At 46.0% G+C, this 17034-nt stretch overlaps 1 protein-coding gene across 1 annotated transcript in view; it reads left to right on the top strand.

The window, feature by feature from the left end:
• The first annotated feature begins 15073 nt into the window (after positions 1–15073).
• CAB39 (calcium binding protein 39) overlaps positions 15074–17034 on the top strand; it is a 74870-nt gene continuing 72909 nt past the window's right edge. Inside the window, exon 1 of the mRNA XM_033112262.1 lies at positions 15074–15438. The gene's annotated coding sequence lies outside the window, so the exon portion shown is untranslated. The remainder of the gene's footprint in view (positions 15439–17034) is intronic.

The following is a 17034-nucleotide window of genomic DNA, read 5'->3' as shown; positions in this document are numbered from 1 at the left end:
TGGTTAGCTCAGTTGGTTAGAGCACAGTGCTCTTAGCAACAAGGTTGCGGGTTCGATCCCCACAAGGGCCATTGTGAGCTGCACCCTCCACAACTAGATTGAAACAACTACTTGACTTGGAGCTGATGGATCCTGGAAAAACACACTTAAAAAATAAATTAATTAAATAAAAGAGGCTTGGGCCACTGAAAACCTGTGATTAAGTCAGATCTATAGACTACAGACACTTACAATGTTACATTTTTTGTACTTTATACCTTTTGAAAGTAATTTTTGTTTGCTAATTTGAAACTTTGTTTACAGCATAGTCAGTCCCTATCCCTTGGCTGGTTCCAGAAGTGGCTGGAAATTTACTGGAATGGTCCTGGAGGCAGCTAATAGAGTATGATGTGGATGTGGATACACCGGGGCTTGCAGAAGCTGCACTGAGATGGTGATGATATACATGGATCCCCAGCCTAGAAGATGTCAAGTTTCAGCTTGACGGACTTGATCTGGGCCACATCCAGCACACTTTGTATACCTCACGTACTGCTCCTCAGACACTCTGGCAATGCAAATAATATCTTCTGCATCGATCCTGAGATCGCCAGAGATAACGCAGCTCCTATTCAGGGGCCCTGCTGGCAAGTGTAGACCAGATGACAAGTCCATCAGCTACATCCTAACTGCACCAGTCCGGGCATGTGCCATGGTATGCTGTCACCTGGACCACGCCCGGACTAGAGAGAGCCCATTTTCTGCATCATTCTAGGTCTGAACAATCCTTTCTGGAAGCAGTGAGACTAACCTACAGTGGCTGGCAGCTTCCCAGAGCTCTCTTCTACAGTAGCAGAATCTTGAGAAGGCTGGATTCCAGCCAAGTCCACTGCTTGAGTGTGGATCTAGTGCCTCATTTCATTCCCTGGATGGTCCTGACCCTTAAATCCTTCTCCTTCTTCTAGAAGGTAAGTCAGGGTCAATGCCCCCTCTCCCAAACATGTAATTCAAATACTTGAGGTTGACTTGACCAGGTTTCTGCAGTCAACTGACATACCCATATATCACCAGGGACAATCTGGGTACCATAGGTATTCAAACACTCACTTTCCCATCACCACCATGTCAATGGACTTCCGCAAAATAAAAGGAATATCCTTTGGACCCCCAAGTGAGCAAAATCTCTCCAGGAAACCATGGACCTGCTTTCTTCTGCCCTCATCCAGCCTATCCTAACTCAGCCTCCCATGTCTGCCTGGCTCAGAGCCTCCAACCATGTACGTGGGGCCACCACGTCACTACCTTGTTTCCCCCAAAATAAGACCTAGCCAAACCATCAGCTCTAATGCATCTTTTGGAGCAAAAATTAATATAAGACCCGGTCTTACATAAGACCCAGTATTATATTATATTATATTATATTATATTATATTATATTATACTATACTGTATTATATAAGACTGGGTCTTATATTAATTTTTGCTCTAAAAGATGCATTAGAGCTGATAATCAGCTAGGTCTTATTTTGGGGGAAACGTGGTAACGGACTTTTGCTCTTAGGCTTATTTTTTGAAGAATCTAATTCTGTTCAAAGCCAGCTCCCAAGGTCATGAATGACATTAAAAAGTCTTGAAGGTTTGGAGAGATGAACTCAATGGAAACTGGCTTCAGTGGGCCTTGAGGGGTGACCACTGCAGCTCGAAACCACTCCCAGAGATAGGAAAATGGCCCTGGCCATTTAGACCAGGCACTTGACTTTGAATGATTGGCATTTTCAAATAACGAGTCTGGGCAACCACTCAGCTAAAATCTCACGTATAAGCCCAAATAACAGGAGCCAGCCAAGGCCATCCTAACTTGAGGAATATCCTCTGTTCTGAAAAAGTCGTAGCTAAGCACTCTTAGAACCACCTGCATGATCAGACAATGACTAGTGGCTGCATTCAGCTGCCCCTACCTCTCCGTAGGGACTTCCAGAGTGCAGAGGACAGACAAGGCTTGCTCTGCCGTTAGGACCAGCATGTTCCTTGGGGAGAAGCCAGAACAAAGGCGTGTATACTGCTACCACGACGTCCATCCAGAAGGACCCAGATGTCAGGTCTTCTGGCAGGACATTCTCAGGTCAAGATGAGGCCCAGAAAGTCTCTGAAGGCTGCTTTGTCCCTCTCTGATGCTGAGGACTCTGAAAAATTAGACTCTGTTATGGTCTTGGCTCCTTGCATTCTGGTGTTAGGGATGATGTCATCAGGACAATACACATGATCACCGGGGGCAGAGCCCCATTTCCAGCCATTATAGCCTTACTTGGGCGGCCCGTTAGCTCAGTTGTTTAGAGCACAGTGCTCTTTAACAATAAGGTTGCCGGTTCGATCCCCACATGGGCCACTGTGAGCTGCGCCCTCCACAACTAGAGTGAAACAACTACTTGACTTGGAGCTGATGGGTCCTGGAAAACCACACTTAAATAAAAGTTTATAGCCCTACTTGTCAAAATAAAGTTCTAATCCACTAGTGGCCTCAGTTTGCACCCCAAATTCTGGAGGCATTGTTCAAAGCCTAATGTGTGCCAATCCATCTCTCCGTCCCCAATTTTTGTGAAAAGAATAAGTGAGCCAGACCCCAAAGAGGTCTTACCATTGCTATAAACAGAGCTGATTTTCAGCCGGAATTCACTCTGTTTAGTAAGTGCCTGTGTAGTTCTAGTTATTAAATAGTTTTAATATCACTCCTGGCTTCATATCATATAGTCAGCACGACGCATTCTCTTACCCTGCCTCTGACGAGTTTTCTGGCTTTGTCAATCTTTTTATGACCCAGAACACACTTTGCACAGTAACTACAGATTCTTCAGCACAACGAAATGCCTTCTCAGTCCCAGGCACTGTGCTAGGCCTGGGGACAGCACAGACTGTCCAAGGGCCCTGAGAATTCTCAGGAGCTCCCTGATTATTATTGACCCCTGGGATCTCACCCCAGACATGCTTGCTTCAATAAGGGGAATCAGATATCTGACACATCAGAGAAAAACCTATCCTGATGTCTAGAGCCCTGAGGCTACAAGAGAGCCTATTCGAGGACGGAGACACCACCTGGACTCCTCACTCTTCTCGGCAACATGCCCTTGCTAAAATTGGGAAGGCCATGTTCTGGGTCCTGTAAAGCTGCAGAGGTGGCAAATCCAGCCACATGTGCCTTCAAATACCCTGACTGTTTCTATCCCATGGAGCCTCCCCTGCCTGCCCCTGCTCTCCCACCCGGAAGAGGAATGAGACAGGGTCACAGTTGGTCCTAGGCTTGCACACCTTTTACTCTTTGGCCAGTCTTATCCCCTGGACTTTCTTTGTTTATGGCCTCCCCTCACCCCAGCTTTTAGGGGTGCCCTTGGGCATTTCTGACTTCCAGGCTCCCCTTGGACTTCGTACCAGTCACTCTGCTAGCTCCCCAGACCTGAATGGCATCTGCTCTGGTCCAGCTCCGACTTTGCCTGTGCTCTGCCCAGCACCTATCCAGGCTGGGACCTCAGCTGTATTGGTATTATTTCCTCCTTTACTTAAAGACAAAACTGGGTGTATTTACACCTGGCTCAGCTCAGAAGCATCTCAGATTCATTCCTTCCTGTCTCACTTAGAATAAGATGTGGGATTTCCCTTCCATAGTTCCACAACTACCTGACATATCTAGGACCACGCTGTCCTTCTCTCAGCTTACTCATGTCGTGAGCTGTTAAAATGCTGGTTATCCATAGGGTTAAGTCACAAGAGGGCTGAACAGAGCTGCAGGGCACAGATGGCTATCACTCCAGTAAGAGAGTCAGGGGTGATGTGCTGGCTACTGTCAAAGGGAGGTCCTCACTGGAGCTGTGACATAAAATTCACCGTATAATTAAGGACATGATTTTATTCAGGCTATTGCAATAAGGAGAACACTCATTAATGAGGAAGGTCGCAAAGAAAAGGAAGGAATATCATGAGGCAGGATGGAGAGGAGACTTCTCACACAAACTCTAAGGACAGTGTGGTCCTTTGTGGTTATCTGATTTGTCATTTCTGAGACCAAATGGACTGGGAGATTTCTTAACCATCACGGCCGAGGTTTCATAGGGCACAATAAGGTTCAGCATCATCAGCTCCCCACCTTTCTGTTCAAGATGAATATTTTTTGTCACTGAACAACTCACAGGCAAGTATAAACCCCCTGAGTGGCATGAAACAGGGCCTAACAAATAGTCTCTCCAGGATTCTTGCTGGTGTTGTTCCTATAAAGCTAGTTGAACCATCTGTTGAGAGGTGGTGGTAAAGGTCAGTTGTTTTAGGCTCCTGGAGATCAGACATCTTAAAAGAGGAATGTGTAAAATAGAAAAATAATACTATGGAAGTTAAAGTAGAAACAGGAGGTAAACCTTGAGAATTAACTAGTCCAGTGGCTTTCAGAGGTCCGCAGAAGAAACTCGTACAGCACCACTTGCTGAGTTCCTGGAAGCTAAGGTGTCGTGCTCTTGGTGATGCTGTGTATAGTCTTGGCTACCTCTCATCCAAGGGCAGGCGTGGCCCAAGCATTTTGTTGGACTTCGTTAGTGGTCCAGCATGGCTTGTCCAGGGAGAATTCCAGCCTATGCATGGTCTGCTGCGGTGCTGGGTCCCTCAAGGTTAATACCAAACCACTGGGCTTCAGTTTGCAGAGCTTCTTCCGATTTAGGGGGAAAGGCCAGCTGCATGGCAACCTACAGTCCGAAAAGGACGTGGGCAGTCAAAGTTTAGTTTTTAATGATGCTGAGAAAGGCGGAAGGAAAGAAAATCTGCAAAGTTAGATGGGAGGATTGTAGTCAGATATTGAAGAAAACTGGAAGAACTGCAAACTTGATAAGGACTGACAACTGGACAAGGCAACAGGATCCAGTCCAATTGAAAGGTAGGTACCAAAACTGGTTCTTCCACCGGGGGTGGAGGAAGGAAGTCAATGAAATCTCATCAGACAAGACAGTTTGTACAGTCATCAGCTACCTGCGATTTACAAACAGGTGCAAGAAAACTCAAAGGCAATAAACAGGGCAAGAGTCTGATAATCTGGACAGGTGTGTTGTATATTGAAACACAAAATTTCTTGTTAGTCACTCTCCTCTGACAAAGATAATCTCAAAGAGAGATTTTCCTTGATCACAAAATAAGGCTGGTCTATTAGATTTGGCCCGTTTATATAGATGCAGCAAGAATGGCAATTTACCATGTGAACCTTCTTCAGTTTGTTTCGCTGGAAGTTTTCATAGGGAATCTCAGATTAGACTTTTGAAAGCACCTTGAGGCTAGGGAGCCAAGCCATGAAATTCAGCTGCGAAATTATAAATTTGAGCAAATTCGTCTCCTCTCGAGATCCCCCAAATATCCCAAGGCTAATGGACCTGCCAGGAAGTGACCTTATACTCATCTGTAAGGCTGGGACTTTGTAAGCCAGATACCACGCCAGTTTTCCCAATAGGGCTTCGTAACCATTGGCCTCATAAAGTGAGTCTTAGTTCCTTAAAGGTATCAGGTCATTTCTGATTCAATGAGCATCATTCTCAAATCTGATATGAACCCAGGCAAAACCTTGGGTTCAAAACTAATATTTTCAATTATGTCCTGTTAACAAGGAAGGTAGACTCTTATTGAATTTATGCAAATAAATTATATTGCCACGGAATTAAGAATACTCATAAGAGTTTCCAAATGTTGGAGGAGTCAAGGAGGAAGAATAAGATATTCAGAATGGTTTGTTTCTCATTAGCAAAGCATAGTCTATCAAATTATTATGAGTTACAGATAGCGAAGAGAAAAGAGTGTAGTTTCTTATATATCCAGAAAACAGAACATTAGAACATCAGCAATATTCTGAACAAAACCCGCCATCATCCCTCATCCATCCATTCAGTACTAGGTAATTCATTCTTGTTCCACTGGATTTGAGGTTATTAGTCTCATGAAGTCATCTGCTTCTTGACTAGAGTGCCAGAAATGCTGATTCAGTCTACTGGGATGGTCTCATGGTTGTTTAAATGAAGCCATCAGAAGCTTGCAACCCAAAGTACCTAACATGGTCCTTTTCTCCAGGGCTCTGAGGCAGCCTTTCTTTGTCACAGACAAGCAGTCTGTAGCTGATTGTAAGTTGACTGCAAGTGCTTTCAATGTGTAATGCAGGTCCCGCTCTCAGCGGGTGGACACAGAATATGGTGAGGCCAAAAAGGAACACCTACAGAGCCATAGATAGGGGGTTCATACCACTATATTCTCACGGGCAGCTGGGTTGGAGATACAGGAAGCAGGATCCACACTATTCACTATCCGCCGTCCACTTCTCTGCCAACCCCCTTGCCAGCGTAGCCACGGTAGTTATATTACTGGCTAATGGCTAACTGGTTACAGTTGATGGCCAACTAGTTACAGCTGATGGCCATCTAATAACCAGGCCAGCACCTTTCCACGTGAGGCCGAGAGCCTGGAAACTGCTCTCTGGGACTCTGTCCCTACACAGAGAATCGTCAAAGTAAAAACAAACACTATCTGTAGAGGACAAAATAAAATGGTTGCGGTTAACCCATTACTGGCAGTTTTCAAAAGTGAAAGTTTTGCTGAGAATTCATAACAAGAATAGTATAACTGACAAGGAAATTTGGTTATGTGGCATACAAACCAAAATAACAAAGTCAATTAAGAAAACACTTCAGGCAAAATATCATTAACTCCATCTTCAAAGAAGAGTGGATATTAAATCTAATTTATAGTAATGGAAGAACATAATCTTCACAGAGAAAAAACCTTCAGATATGTAACAATCCTGACATAACATTCCATGAATTTAATGAACATATAATTGGAAAACACTAAGAATATATGAACAATATCAAGTAAAGAGACTATAAATCTGGACTAGGTCCTAAACATTTGCAAATTAATATAACTCCATAGTTAAGTGATGTGAGTTCCAGCTGAAAACTGTCGCCCCAGTAGATGACTAGACTCGAATTTAAAAAGTTGTGACCAAGTTACCACCTTAAGAAACAGCTGAAACTGTGACTGACAACACCTGCTGTGAGGGCACTGACAAGGAAACTCTAGGTATTTCCAGACAGCACACAGTTCCTGACAGCTGAATTTAATTCCATTTTACCATCCTGATTTAACCTGGAAAAGCTAACCGGAATCTCTCCTGATTTAATAACTCTTCCCATACAACTCATCAATAGTAATTACCACATAAATCTCATTATTTCCTAGCATTTCTTTTTTCACAAGATGAAAGAATAAAACCTGTGGGGTTTTCCTTTGGGAAATCTCAAAGACAGTTTTTAGGTGCAAAAGATATTATTTAGGATCAATTTGTGGAAGGCAAAATATTTAAAGTTGTCAGGAGATTTAACACCTGAATAAGGTAAAGATCATGAATTCCTGAGAAACAATACTTGGCTACTTAAACTGATAATAAGGAATTTGTAAAATAAACATGGGCAGTAACATGATTGTGAAGAATCTTAGCTCTTTCCTACGTGAGAAAACTTTGTTCTCATAAATAGTCAAGGATGTAATAGAGTCAGCATAAATCATAGAAGAATCTTTGTTATCTTGGCAAACTACACAGAAGGTAAAGAATAACCTTTTACAACCTCGTGCTCACTTCCTAGTGCTGCTCTCACAAATTACCACAAATTTAAGAGCTTAAAACAACACAAATTTATTATCATATAGTGCTGGAAATCATTAAGTCCAAAGTCAGTCTCACTGGGTTAAAGTTAAGGGGTCAGCAAAGCTGATTCCTTCTGGAGGCAATGGGAAAGAATCCATTTCCTACTTTCTGCAGCTTCTAGAAGCCTTTTTCATTCCTGGCTATGGCTTCTTCCTCCATCTTCTAAGCCAGTAGTGCACTATCTTCCAATCTCTTTTTTGTTTCTGTTGTCATACCACCTTTTTCTCATTCTGACCCACCTGCCTCCCTCTTAAAAGGACCCTTGTTGATTATCTTGAGCCAACCAGATGGTCCAGGAGACTCACCCTCATCTCAAAGTCCTTAACTGAATCACATCTGCAAAGTTCCTTTCATCATGTAAAGTAACATCATCACAGGTTCCAGGGATTGGGCTATGGCCATCTTTAGGGGGCCATTATCTACCACAAAGCACTTATGAACAGCAAACAAATAATTTTACCATTTTAACAGAACGAAAACCAAAATCTAGTTTTGTTTCAGTATATTTGATACTAAAGCTCTTTTTGAAAAATCATATAAATAAATTCATCAAACTTTAGCCAGCTTTGACCATGACCAATAAAATTCCCTTTTCTAGAACCTTCTATAACTTTCTATATCCATTCAGATTGTATCCTAAACTTTCCTCTTTTTTTTTTCAACCAGCTATTTTCCTTTAGGACAAAATGACTCTCTTTTTTCCTTAATAAAACATATCCTGTATACCTCAACTCCCAGGAACCCTCCCCACTGCCATTTCACTCAGCCACCAGCTATTTGAAAGAGGGAGCCCTCTTCCTCTCTTGTGCTCCCATGAAGACTCCTCCCTCCTTAGGGACCTCCAGGCATCTGTGATCCCTTCTCTTTCCTATATCTTCAACTTTTTTTTTTTTTTAATTTTTATGGGGGAATATTGGGGAACAGCGTGTTTTTCCAGGACCCATCAGCTCCATGTCAAGTCGTTGTTTTTTCAATCTAGCTGTGGAGGGCGCAGCTCACTGGCCCATGTGGGAATCGAACCAGCAACGTTGATTTTATGAGCACTGCACTCTAACCACTGAGCCAACCAGCTGCTCCAATCTTCAACTTCTTTAATTGTCCTTCCCATCAGCGTTTAAACATGCTCAAGCCTCTGCTATCTTCTAGACTCTCTCTTGAACAGGCCTTCCTCTCCACTCTCCTGTCTTGAAAATGCAACCTATGTTCATTATTTCCATTCCCATATCTCCCATTCACACCTGAAACCCTCTGACATCCCAGTGCCTCTCCCCCCCTCACTCCAAAGGTACAACTCTCTCCAAGGTCACTAAAATCCTCCTGTTGCCACATCCAACCATAATTTCCAACCTTGTATTACTTGATCCTACTGCAGCATTAAACTGTTGGCTATTTTTTCTCTTGAAATGTGTCTATGGGACATAACCCTCTCCTGGTTTTCTTCCTATCATCTTTTCTACCTATTGCTTCTAGGTGGGGTCCATCTAACTAACTAGCCCTACTGACCAACCAGTTGCCCATGTTTTCTTCCTATAGTCCTCATTCTCCCCTGCAATCTATAGCCAACAAATCACCAAGTGCGATCTAAATTTCTTTTTTTTTTAGCTGATTCACTTTTCTCCACCCCACTGCCACAACCCTAGTTTAGCCCCATTATCTCTTGCCAGAATGAACACAGCCTCCTACTGGTCTCACTACTTCTGATCTGGCTGGCCATCTTTCATCCACTGCACACATAGGATCCGAATGGTGTTTCTAAATCTAAAGTACACATCTGAGCTTGTCACTCCATGCCTTAAAGTTTCAATGCCCACTTCACACCCAACCTACCTGCACTGCCTTCATGTTGAAGCCCAGTTCTTAACATGGATGATGTGGCTTTCATTATTGGACCTTTGCTTATCTCTCCAACCTTATCTGGTGCCAACTCCCCTCTTCAATCCTGCCATGTTGTAACAACATGAATACACCTTGAGGGCATTCTTCCAAGTGAAATTAGTCAGACAGAGAAAGACAAATACTGGATGTTCTCACCTATATGCGGAATCTAAAAGAACTGAACTCAGGCTGGTCTGGTGGCTCAGGTGATTGGAGTGCAGTGCTCCTAGCACCAAGGTCACCGATGTGCCACCGTGAGTGGCCGGAGGCCAGCATGAGTGGCCGGCAGCCGGCGAGAGCTACTGTGGGCTGCTGTGAGCGGCCGACCGACTGCCTCATGGGGGTGGGGGGGACAGCACAAGGCTCAGAACACCAGCGTGGGCCAGGGAGCTGTGTCCTATCCTACACAACTAGACTGAGAAACAACAGCTTGAACTGGAGTTGGGGGGGAGGCAGAAGAAGGGAGGAAAATAAAATAAAAAATAAAAGAACTGAACTCATAGAAATAGAGAGTAGAATGGTGGTTCCCAGGGGCTGCGGGTGAGGGAAATGGGGAGATGTCTAGTCAAAGGGTGCAAACTCCCAGCTAGAAGATAAATAAGGTCTAGGAATCTAATGTACAGCATGGTGACTATAACCAACAATACTGTACTATAGACTTGAATGTTAGTAAGAGAGTAGCTCTTAAATATTATCACCATACACATACACCCAAAATCGTAATTACGTGTGGATATGAAGGTGCTAACTAACCTCACTGCGGTAATCATTTGCCAATACAAACATGTTGCTAATCTTCACATTGTACACCTTAAACGTACATATGTTATATGTCAATAATAGCTCAGTAAAGCTGGAGGTGGGGAGAACTAGCAATAAAAAAAATTCCCCTCCTCAAGCTCCAGCTCTAAGCTCTATAGATTGAACTACTCAAATTCACTGTGTTTTCCAGCTTTTGGCGCTATTGCCATGATTTTCCTTGAACATTTACTCCCATCTTCAACTGGCTAAATCTTACTCATGCTTCATGTCTTACTCTTCTGTAATTGCCTGTTGACTCTCCTGGACTGCAAGCTCATTGAGAGCAGGGACTGTGTGCTGTTCAATGTCTCAGCCAGACTGCTTGTGCCCAGTAATTATGTGCTCTCAATAAGTATTTGTTGAATAAACAAAGATGCAATGAGCTTTAGAGCAGGTTTGGTGGGTTTACAGCTGTGGGAGGAGCAATTAAGCAGGAGAGTTTTAGAGTTCAAGCTTCAAAGGTACAGTAGTGGTGACTGACAGACCAGGGTGGGGCTAAGCAAGTGCTTGTTGACGTGGAGTGGAAGTGAGGATCACTGGGGCAGAGAATATGAGGGAACTATGACCCAACATATTAGACGAGTGGCACTTATGTTGCCCAGGAGAAGTCAGGCACAGGGTAGGGTGGAGAAGGAAGCTGTGAATCATGCGCTAAAGTCCTTTCACAGGTGGTGTGATTGAGGCAGGGAGGTGCCTTCATCCTGTGGCCCAGCTTCAGTGGAGGAGAGGAAGGGAAATGAGAGTGATGGAAGATTTACACAGGACCAACACTAACTCCAGAAAATGATGACCTTGCCTATGACCTTGAGATCAGGAGGGGAAAGTGAGGAGCCTCTGTGGAGAGGGTTTCAAGAAGAGGAGGTGGAGGAAATTCTCAGAAAGAGGTCGTGCCTACAAAGTAACATATGAATAGAATGGGCTTTCCAGAGAGCCCAGGGAAAGGAGGGAGAACGGTGTCTTCCCCAGAGTAAATTCAAGTGGTCAAATGACAGGGGTCCTTATGCTTTGGCTTCAGAATTTGTTCCAGAAATGTCTGCCGTCTTGCTGCTACAATTCTCAGCTATAATGGGCTGGTTTATCCCAGTTAAGAGATTCATCTGGAATCCAGTTCAGACCCTTATAGCAAAGGAATCAAAACCTTGCATATGAGATTATCCACCCCCATGCGTTCTTTTAGTCTGTGGGAAATTGGGTCTTGACTTATTTTTGTGGGATGTCAGCACAATAAAGGTCTCCCTTTGGGACTACAATGAAAAAGAACTCTCTCATCTTAAAAAAAAAAAAAAAGCTGTGGGGTTAAAGTCCTTACTGAACAAAGTTTCAAAATTAGATAAAACTTGTTGTAGTCTGCTCACTCAAAAGGGCCCAGCACCTCCCTTCCGCGGTCACTAAAGAGTCTTTGCTTTTCGGGAACCAGCTTGCTCAGGACTTTTCGTCAGCTGATTTCTCTCTGGGCCTAGACAGACACTAGACAGCTATGGCTCTTCTAACAGCTTCTAATATGCTTGATAAATTGTCCATGGTGGGACAGACTTGACCTTTAAAATGCTGCTATTTTACTTATATTCAAACTTTTTATTTTGGTTTTCCCTATATATTCACCAGCAAGATTGCTGTAGTTTTCTTTTTTTGGGGGTCGCATTTATCGAGGTTTTGCTATCAAGACTACAACCAGAAGAAGAATAATCAGCACCCTCCCACCCTCATCTCCAAACTTGTTAGAAATGCAGAATAACGGGCTCCCCTCCCCCAGACCAATGAAACCACTGTCTGCATTTCAACATGCTCCCCGGTAATGCACACCGACATTAGAGTTTGAGAAGCTGCCCCAAGCCTTGTTATTTACTGAAAACTGCTCCTGTCCTAATTTCAGTATAAGCAGCCTGGCTCTCCAGCCAGCAGATCCTTCATCCTAGCTCACTCTGTTTACTGTGCTAGTTCCAACAATCCTTTCACCCATCATACCACTTTTACAGGGTTTCTCCCCTTTCACTGCCCCCACCTCCGCCCCCCATTTCCTCACGGCCTCCAGTCTGGCTTGGATTCAACAGTTGGCCATTATTATTATTACTTCCTTGCATATACCCTCTCCTTCCTTTGTCCTTTCTTGCTCCATGGAGTTACCTAACAAAAATAGCCCTGGTTGAATCCAGCTCCCCACCTTCCTGCGCCTGCACCTTCCCAACAAAATGTGAGCCCTGTTGACTGGTCCTTCTTTACACCTTCTCCTCTTCCCTCAAATTTCCGACAGCTCCTCCCCCTCCACACTCTGAGCTGATGACCTTGCTTCCCATTTCCCTGAGAAAATAGAAACCCTCAGAAGGGAACAGACACCTGTTCCAGCTCCTCGTCCATCGGGCTCTCTGCCTCTGAGCCCACAATCTGCCTGCCCTCTGTCCCTGTGAGTGAAGGCCGTCCTGCTGGTGTCAAGGCCAGACCCTCTGTTGTTCCCTGCAACCTTCTCTTCTTGCTCACTCAAGGACAGCTCTCCAGAAAATGTGGCCCCTCCCATCAAATTTTCCCTCACTACTTGAATCACTCCCATCAGCACTTAAGCCAGCTGTAATAGCTTCCATCCTAAAAGCGAAAATGAAAAAGAGAAATAAAACAACAACAAAAAAATCTGTTTGACTCCATATTCTCCTTCACCTACCATCAAATTTCTTTCCTCCTCTTTAGAATAAAACTTCATGGAAAAGTTGTTTATACTCATAGTCTCTCTCTTCCTAGAGCCCCATTCTTTCTAGACATCTTTCTGGGTCTCACATTCTTTCCAAAGACCACTCCAATCAGGCTTTTCCACCCACCCCTGCTGAAACAGCTCTTACCAAGGCCACTAGTTACCTCTATGACACTGCCATCAATGACCAGTCACCAACACCAACCTTACTTCAACTATTAGTCAAAATCAGTGGCATTGATCCGTCCTCCACCCCTTGGTCTTCCAGTACATACAGTCTCCTGGGTCTCCTCCTCCCGCCACCCTAGCTCCTCTCCTCAGAATCCTTTGCTGGTTCCTTGCCATCTCCCTGACCTCAGCATTGGCACCTCAGGCTCATCCTTGGCTTTGCCCTTTATTAACACTCACTCCCTAAATGATTTCATTGAGTGTTGAGATTTTACTTACTCTGAGGACTCCCAAAATTCTTTCTCCAGGTATGGACGTCTCATCCATACCCTGACTTCTATATCCAGCTTCCTACTTGGATGTCTTGGATGTCTAGCAAGTAGTTCAGAATTAATATGCCCCCAAATATATTCCAGAGTTCCTCCCTTCACATCTGCTTCTCTTTAAGTCGTCCCCATTTCACCAAATTGTATCTTCCAGTTGCTTGAGAAAAACAAACAAACAAACAAACAAACAAAAAAACCCTTAGAAATCAGCAAAATCCTGTCAGCTCTACCTTTTAAAAGTGTCTAGAACCCAACCACTTCCTTACCCCTCCCAGCTACCATGCTGGACCTGTCTTCTGTGCACTGGATTATTTCAAAAGCTTTCTAACAGGATGGCTGACACCCTGACATCCTTCAGGCTGGTCTTCACACAACCAGAGCGATCCTTTTGAAATGTCAGACCACATCCTTTCTCTGCTCAACACTCTTCAAATAGCTTCTCATCTCATTCAGACTAAAAACCCAAGTTCTCCTTTCAGTCTGTAGGGTTTCCACCCTCTACTGTTTCTGCCCTCTTCCCTCCCTCAGGAGTCTGGCCTTGCCGGGCTCCTGGGCTCCCAGCTCCCAGCGGTGGTCCTTGCTGTTCCCTCTGCCATCCCAAGCATCCCACATAGTTCACCTCATGCTCTTCATGTAGCTGTTCCCTGTAGGAGAGCTATAAATAGTCATACCCTGCCCTCTCTCCCCTCCTTGGCCTATGTTGTTTTTCTCCATAGCACTGAAAACCATCCAAGGTCATGCTTGTGCTGGTTTATTTGTTTATTGTTTGTCTCGGGAGCATGGACTGTGTTGTTCACTGCCCTACCCCTTAAAATAGTGCCTGACACACAGTAGATGCTCGAAAATACCTGTTCAATTACAAATTAAAAACAAACAAAGCAACAGAAACAAAAATACACATGGATGATATTTTTATGTACCAGATTCTGCTCTGCTCTCTGGGCTTTGGAATTCATTTTCTCGCTCGTCCTCATAAGCCTATGGTCCTGTATTACACTTTTGTGCGCGCGTTGATGTGAAGAAACCCAGGTATAGGGACAGGAAACGGCCCGTGGGGACTAAATGAGTGGAGCTGGGGTTTAAATCCGCTGTTGAATGCTATTAATCTGGATCATTCCATCACTTTCCACGCTCTCTCTCAGAGGATGCTAAAATGAGAATGATCTGTCCCACGCAAGTATGACAGATTGGGTCTACACAAAGTTGGCCCTTCGTCTTGAGCAGAAATAAAGCTTTGTTAAGAGTTGAGGAAGTGGTCGTAGAAAATGGACGTGAGATTCCTCCAGGAAGCGTGCTTAGACAGACTAGAAGGGGGCTGAGCACCCACATTTAAGTGGCAGATGAAAGAAAAGGAACTCCTCTCCTCGGCTTCTGCTTTTCTGTGTCCCCTCCCTTTTCGTCCTCCGCGCGCACACCGGCGCCCTGAGTCCTCCCGGACGCCCGGGGGCGCCCGAGGCCAAAGGGGGCGTTGCGGCGCCGCCCGACGTCGCGCCCTGGGAGGCTGCGCAGTGCGCACGTCAAAGCCGGGCTCGGGCCGGGAGCGGGGAGCGGCGCGGCCTGGGAGAGACCGAGAGTCGGGGAACCGGGGGTAGGCGAAGGCAAAGGCGGCGCCGGGTCCTGCAGCAGCCGCAGCCGCAGCCGCAGCCGCAACCCGGGCGATCGAGCGCAGCAGTGCGGCGGCCGCCGCGGGAGCCTTTGGGCCGCCGTCCGCCCGCGCAGCCGCCGCCGCCGCCGCGGGAGCCCGTCGCCGGGAGTCGAAGCAGGCGGAAGACAACGGAGGGGCCGAGCACCGGAGCCGCGCCGCGGGGACCCAGCGAGCAGCCCGACGCGGCGGCGGCCGAGGACGGGGACGGCGACGACGCGGAGGCGGAGAGGGAGCCGCTCGGCCCAGCCCCGTGAGTGACCCCCGGCCCTGCCCAGCTCGCGGCGCGGACGCCGGCCCGGCTTCCGCCTGCCCTGCCCCGGCCCGTCACCGGCCCCGGGGCTGCCTCCATTTTCTCGGGTGGCCGCGGCGGCCCGACCCGGGCCAGCTCAGGCCCCTCGCGGAGGCTTGCCCTTTTGCTCTCGCCCGCGCGGCGCCCGGGGGCCTGCGGCCGGGGTCTGGGAGCCCCGGGCTCTCCTGCCACCCCTCTGCCGTTCTCCGGCGGGGCTGGCGGCTCGGGGCGTCCCCGGCCGGAGTACGGAGGGCAAAGAAGTGCGGGCCGGCTCAGCTGTCACTCCCACCGCACACGGGCTCCGGCCACCTCGCTCCTGGCCCCTGGTAAACTTTCTGTTATCTGGAGGCAGGTAGCATCTCTGTGATGTCCCTTTCGGGAAAATGCCTAACTGATTTCTGGTTAGGAATTGTGCGGCCAGAGCGTTCCCGAGTTCGGTTGAAACAGCCTGAGCGCTGACTGCGTGCAGGCGCCGTGGTCGGTCCGCACCGGAGGGATTCAAAGGTGAACCCGGGGCCGCGGTCGCCTCCCCCAAGGAGTTTAAGCTCTGGTATGGGAGATAAGACTAGTACACAGATAACACGATACCTGGAAGGAGACGATAAGTCCAGTGAAAGAACTACAAGGTGCTAGAAAGGAACCCAGGGAAGACTGGACCGATTGATCGATCACTTCCGCTTAGCAGAAATCTGGAAGGCTTCCTGGGCGAGGCGGTGCCTAAGGCGGTTTTGAAGACTCGAAAGGATTTGTGAGAGGAGGGCTGCAGAAGAGACGGTATGTGGAGGGGCAGCAGAGCTAGAGGACAAAGGTAAAAAGGCATAGGCTAGAAATAGTGGATAACTCAGTTTGTTGCTTAGGCCCATGGTGGGAAGTGGGGGTGGGCTGAAGAGGTATTTGGGGGCCAGATCCTTGAATGCTAGAAAGGAGCTGTTTAAGGGAAACCTAGAACTCATTTCTCAGTGACTCATGAGCCCGGAAATGTAAGCTAGTCGGGATATTGAAGGCGCTGCTGTGAAAGAAAGGAGAGGAGGAGGCCCAGTACAGAGTTGACATTCTGTGTCTTGAATATAATGCAGTTTGAGATCGATTTTGACAGCTTCCGGGATATTCAAATGAATCCATGTCCAGGCCAAGCAAAGAACCTTTTGCAAAAAGCTTCCTTAGATGTCAGGCTCTTGGAGGTAATGGAAAGATGTGTTTAAAATAAGCTCGTCTGCACATAAGGCATTTCTGTTGGTGCAGTTCACTAAACTGCATCAAAACTTCTTGCACTGTGTGTTAGGTGTCTAAACTTTGGAATTACTCAGCTGAACATAATTTACCTCTTTGAGATGGCATTTATGTAAAGCAATCTAAATTGATGATTTTCAAAATCAAATTGTTACTAATATTCTGAGATAGAAAGTGACATAGAACCTTTTTATGGAAAGGTTCATTTTTTTAAATTAATTTTTAGTAATGAAAATCGTTATAGGAGAACCAGGAGCAAAAGTCTTTAGTTTTATTTTGTACATTTAAGAAATTACTAGGAAGTAATTGGCAGCTGTATTTGAAGTC

The sequence above is a fragment of the Rhinolophus ferrumequinum genome, chromosome 8 (genome assembly GCF_004115265.2).
Source record: "Rhinolophus ferrumequinum isolate MPI-CBG mRhiFer1 chromosome 8, mRhiFer1_v1.p, whole genome shotgun sequence".
NCBI lineage: Eukaryota > Metazoa > Chordata > Mammalia > Chiroptera > Rhinolophidae > Rhinolophus > Rhinolophus ferrumequinum.
The sequence above is the reverse complement of the archived record's forward strand: the minus strand, read 5'-3'. Positions and strand labels throughout refer to the sequence as shown.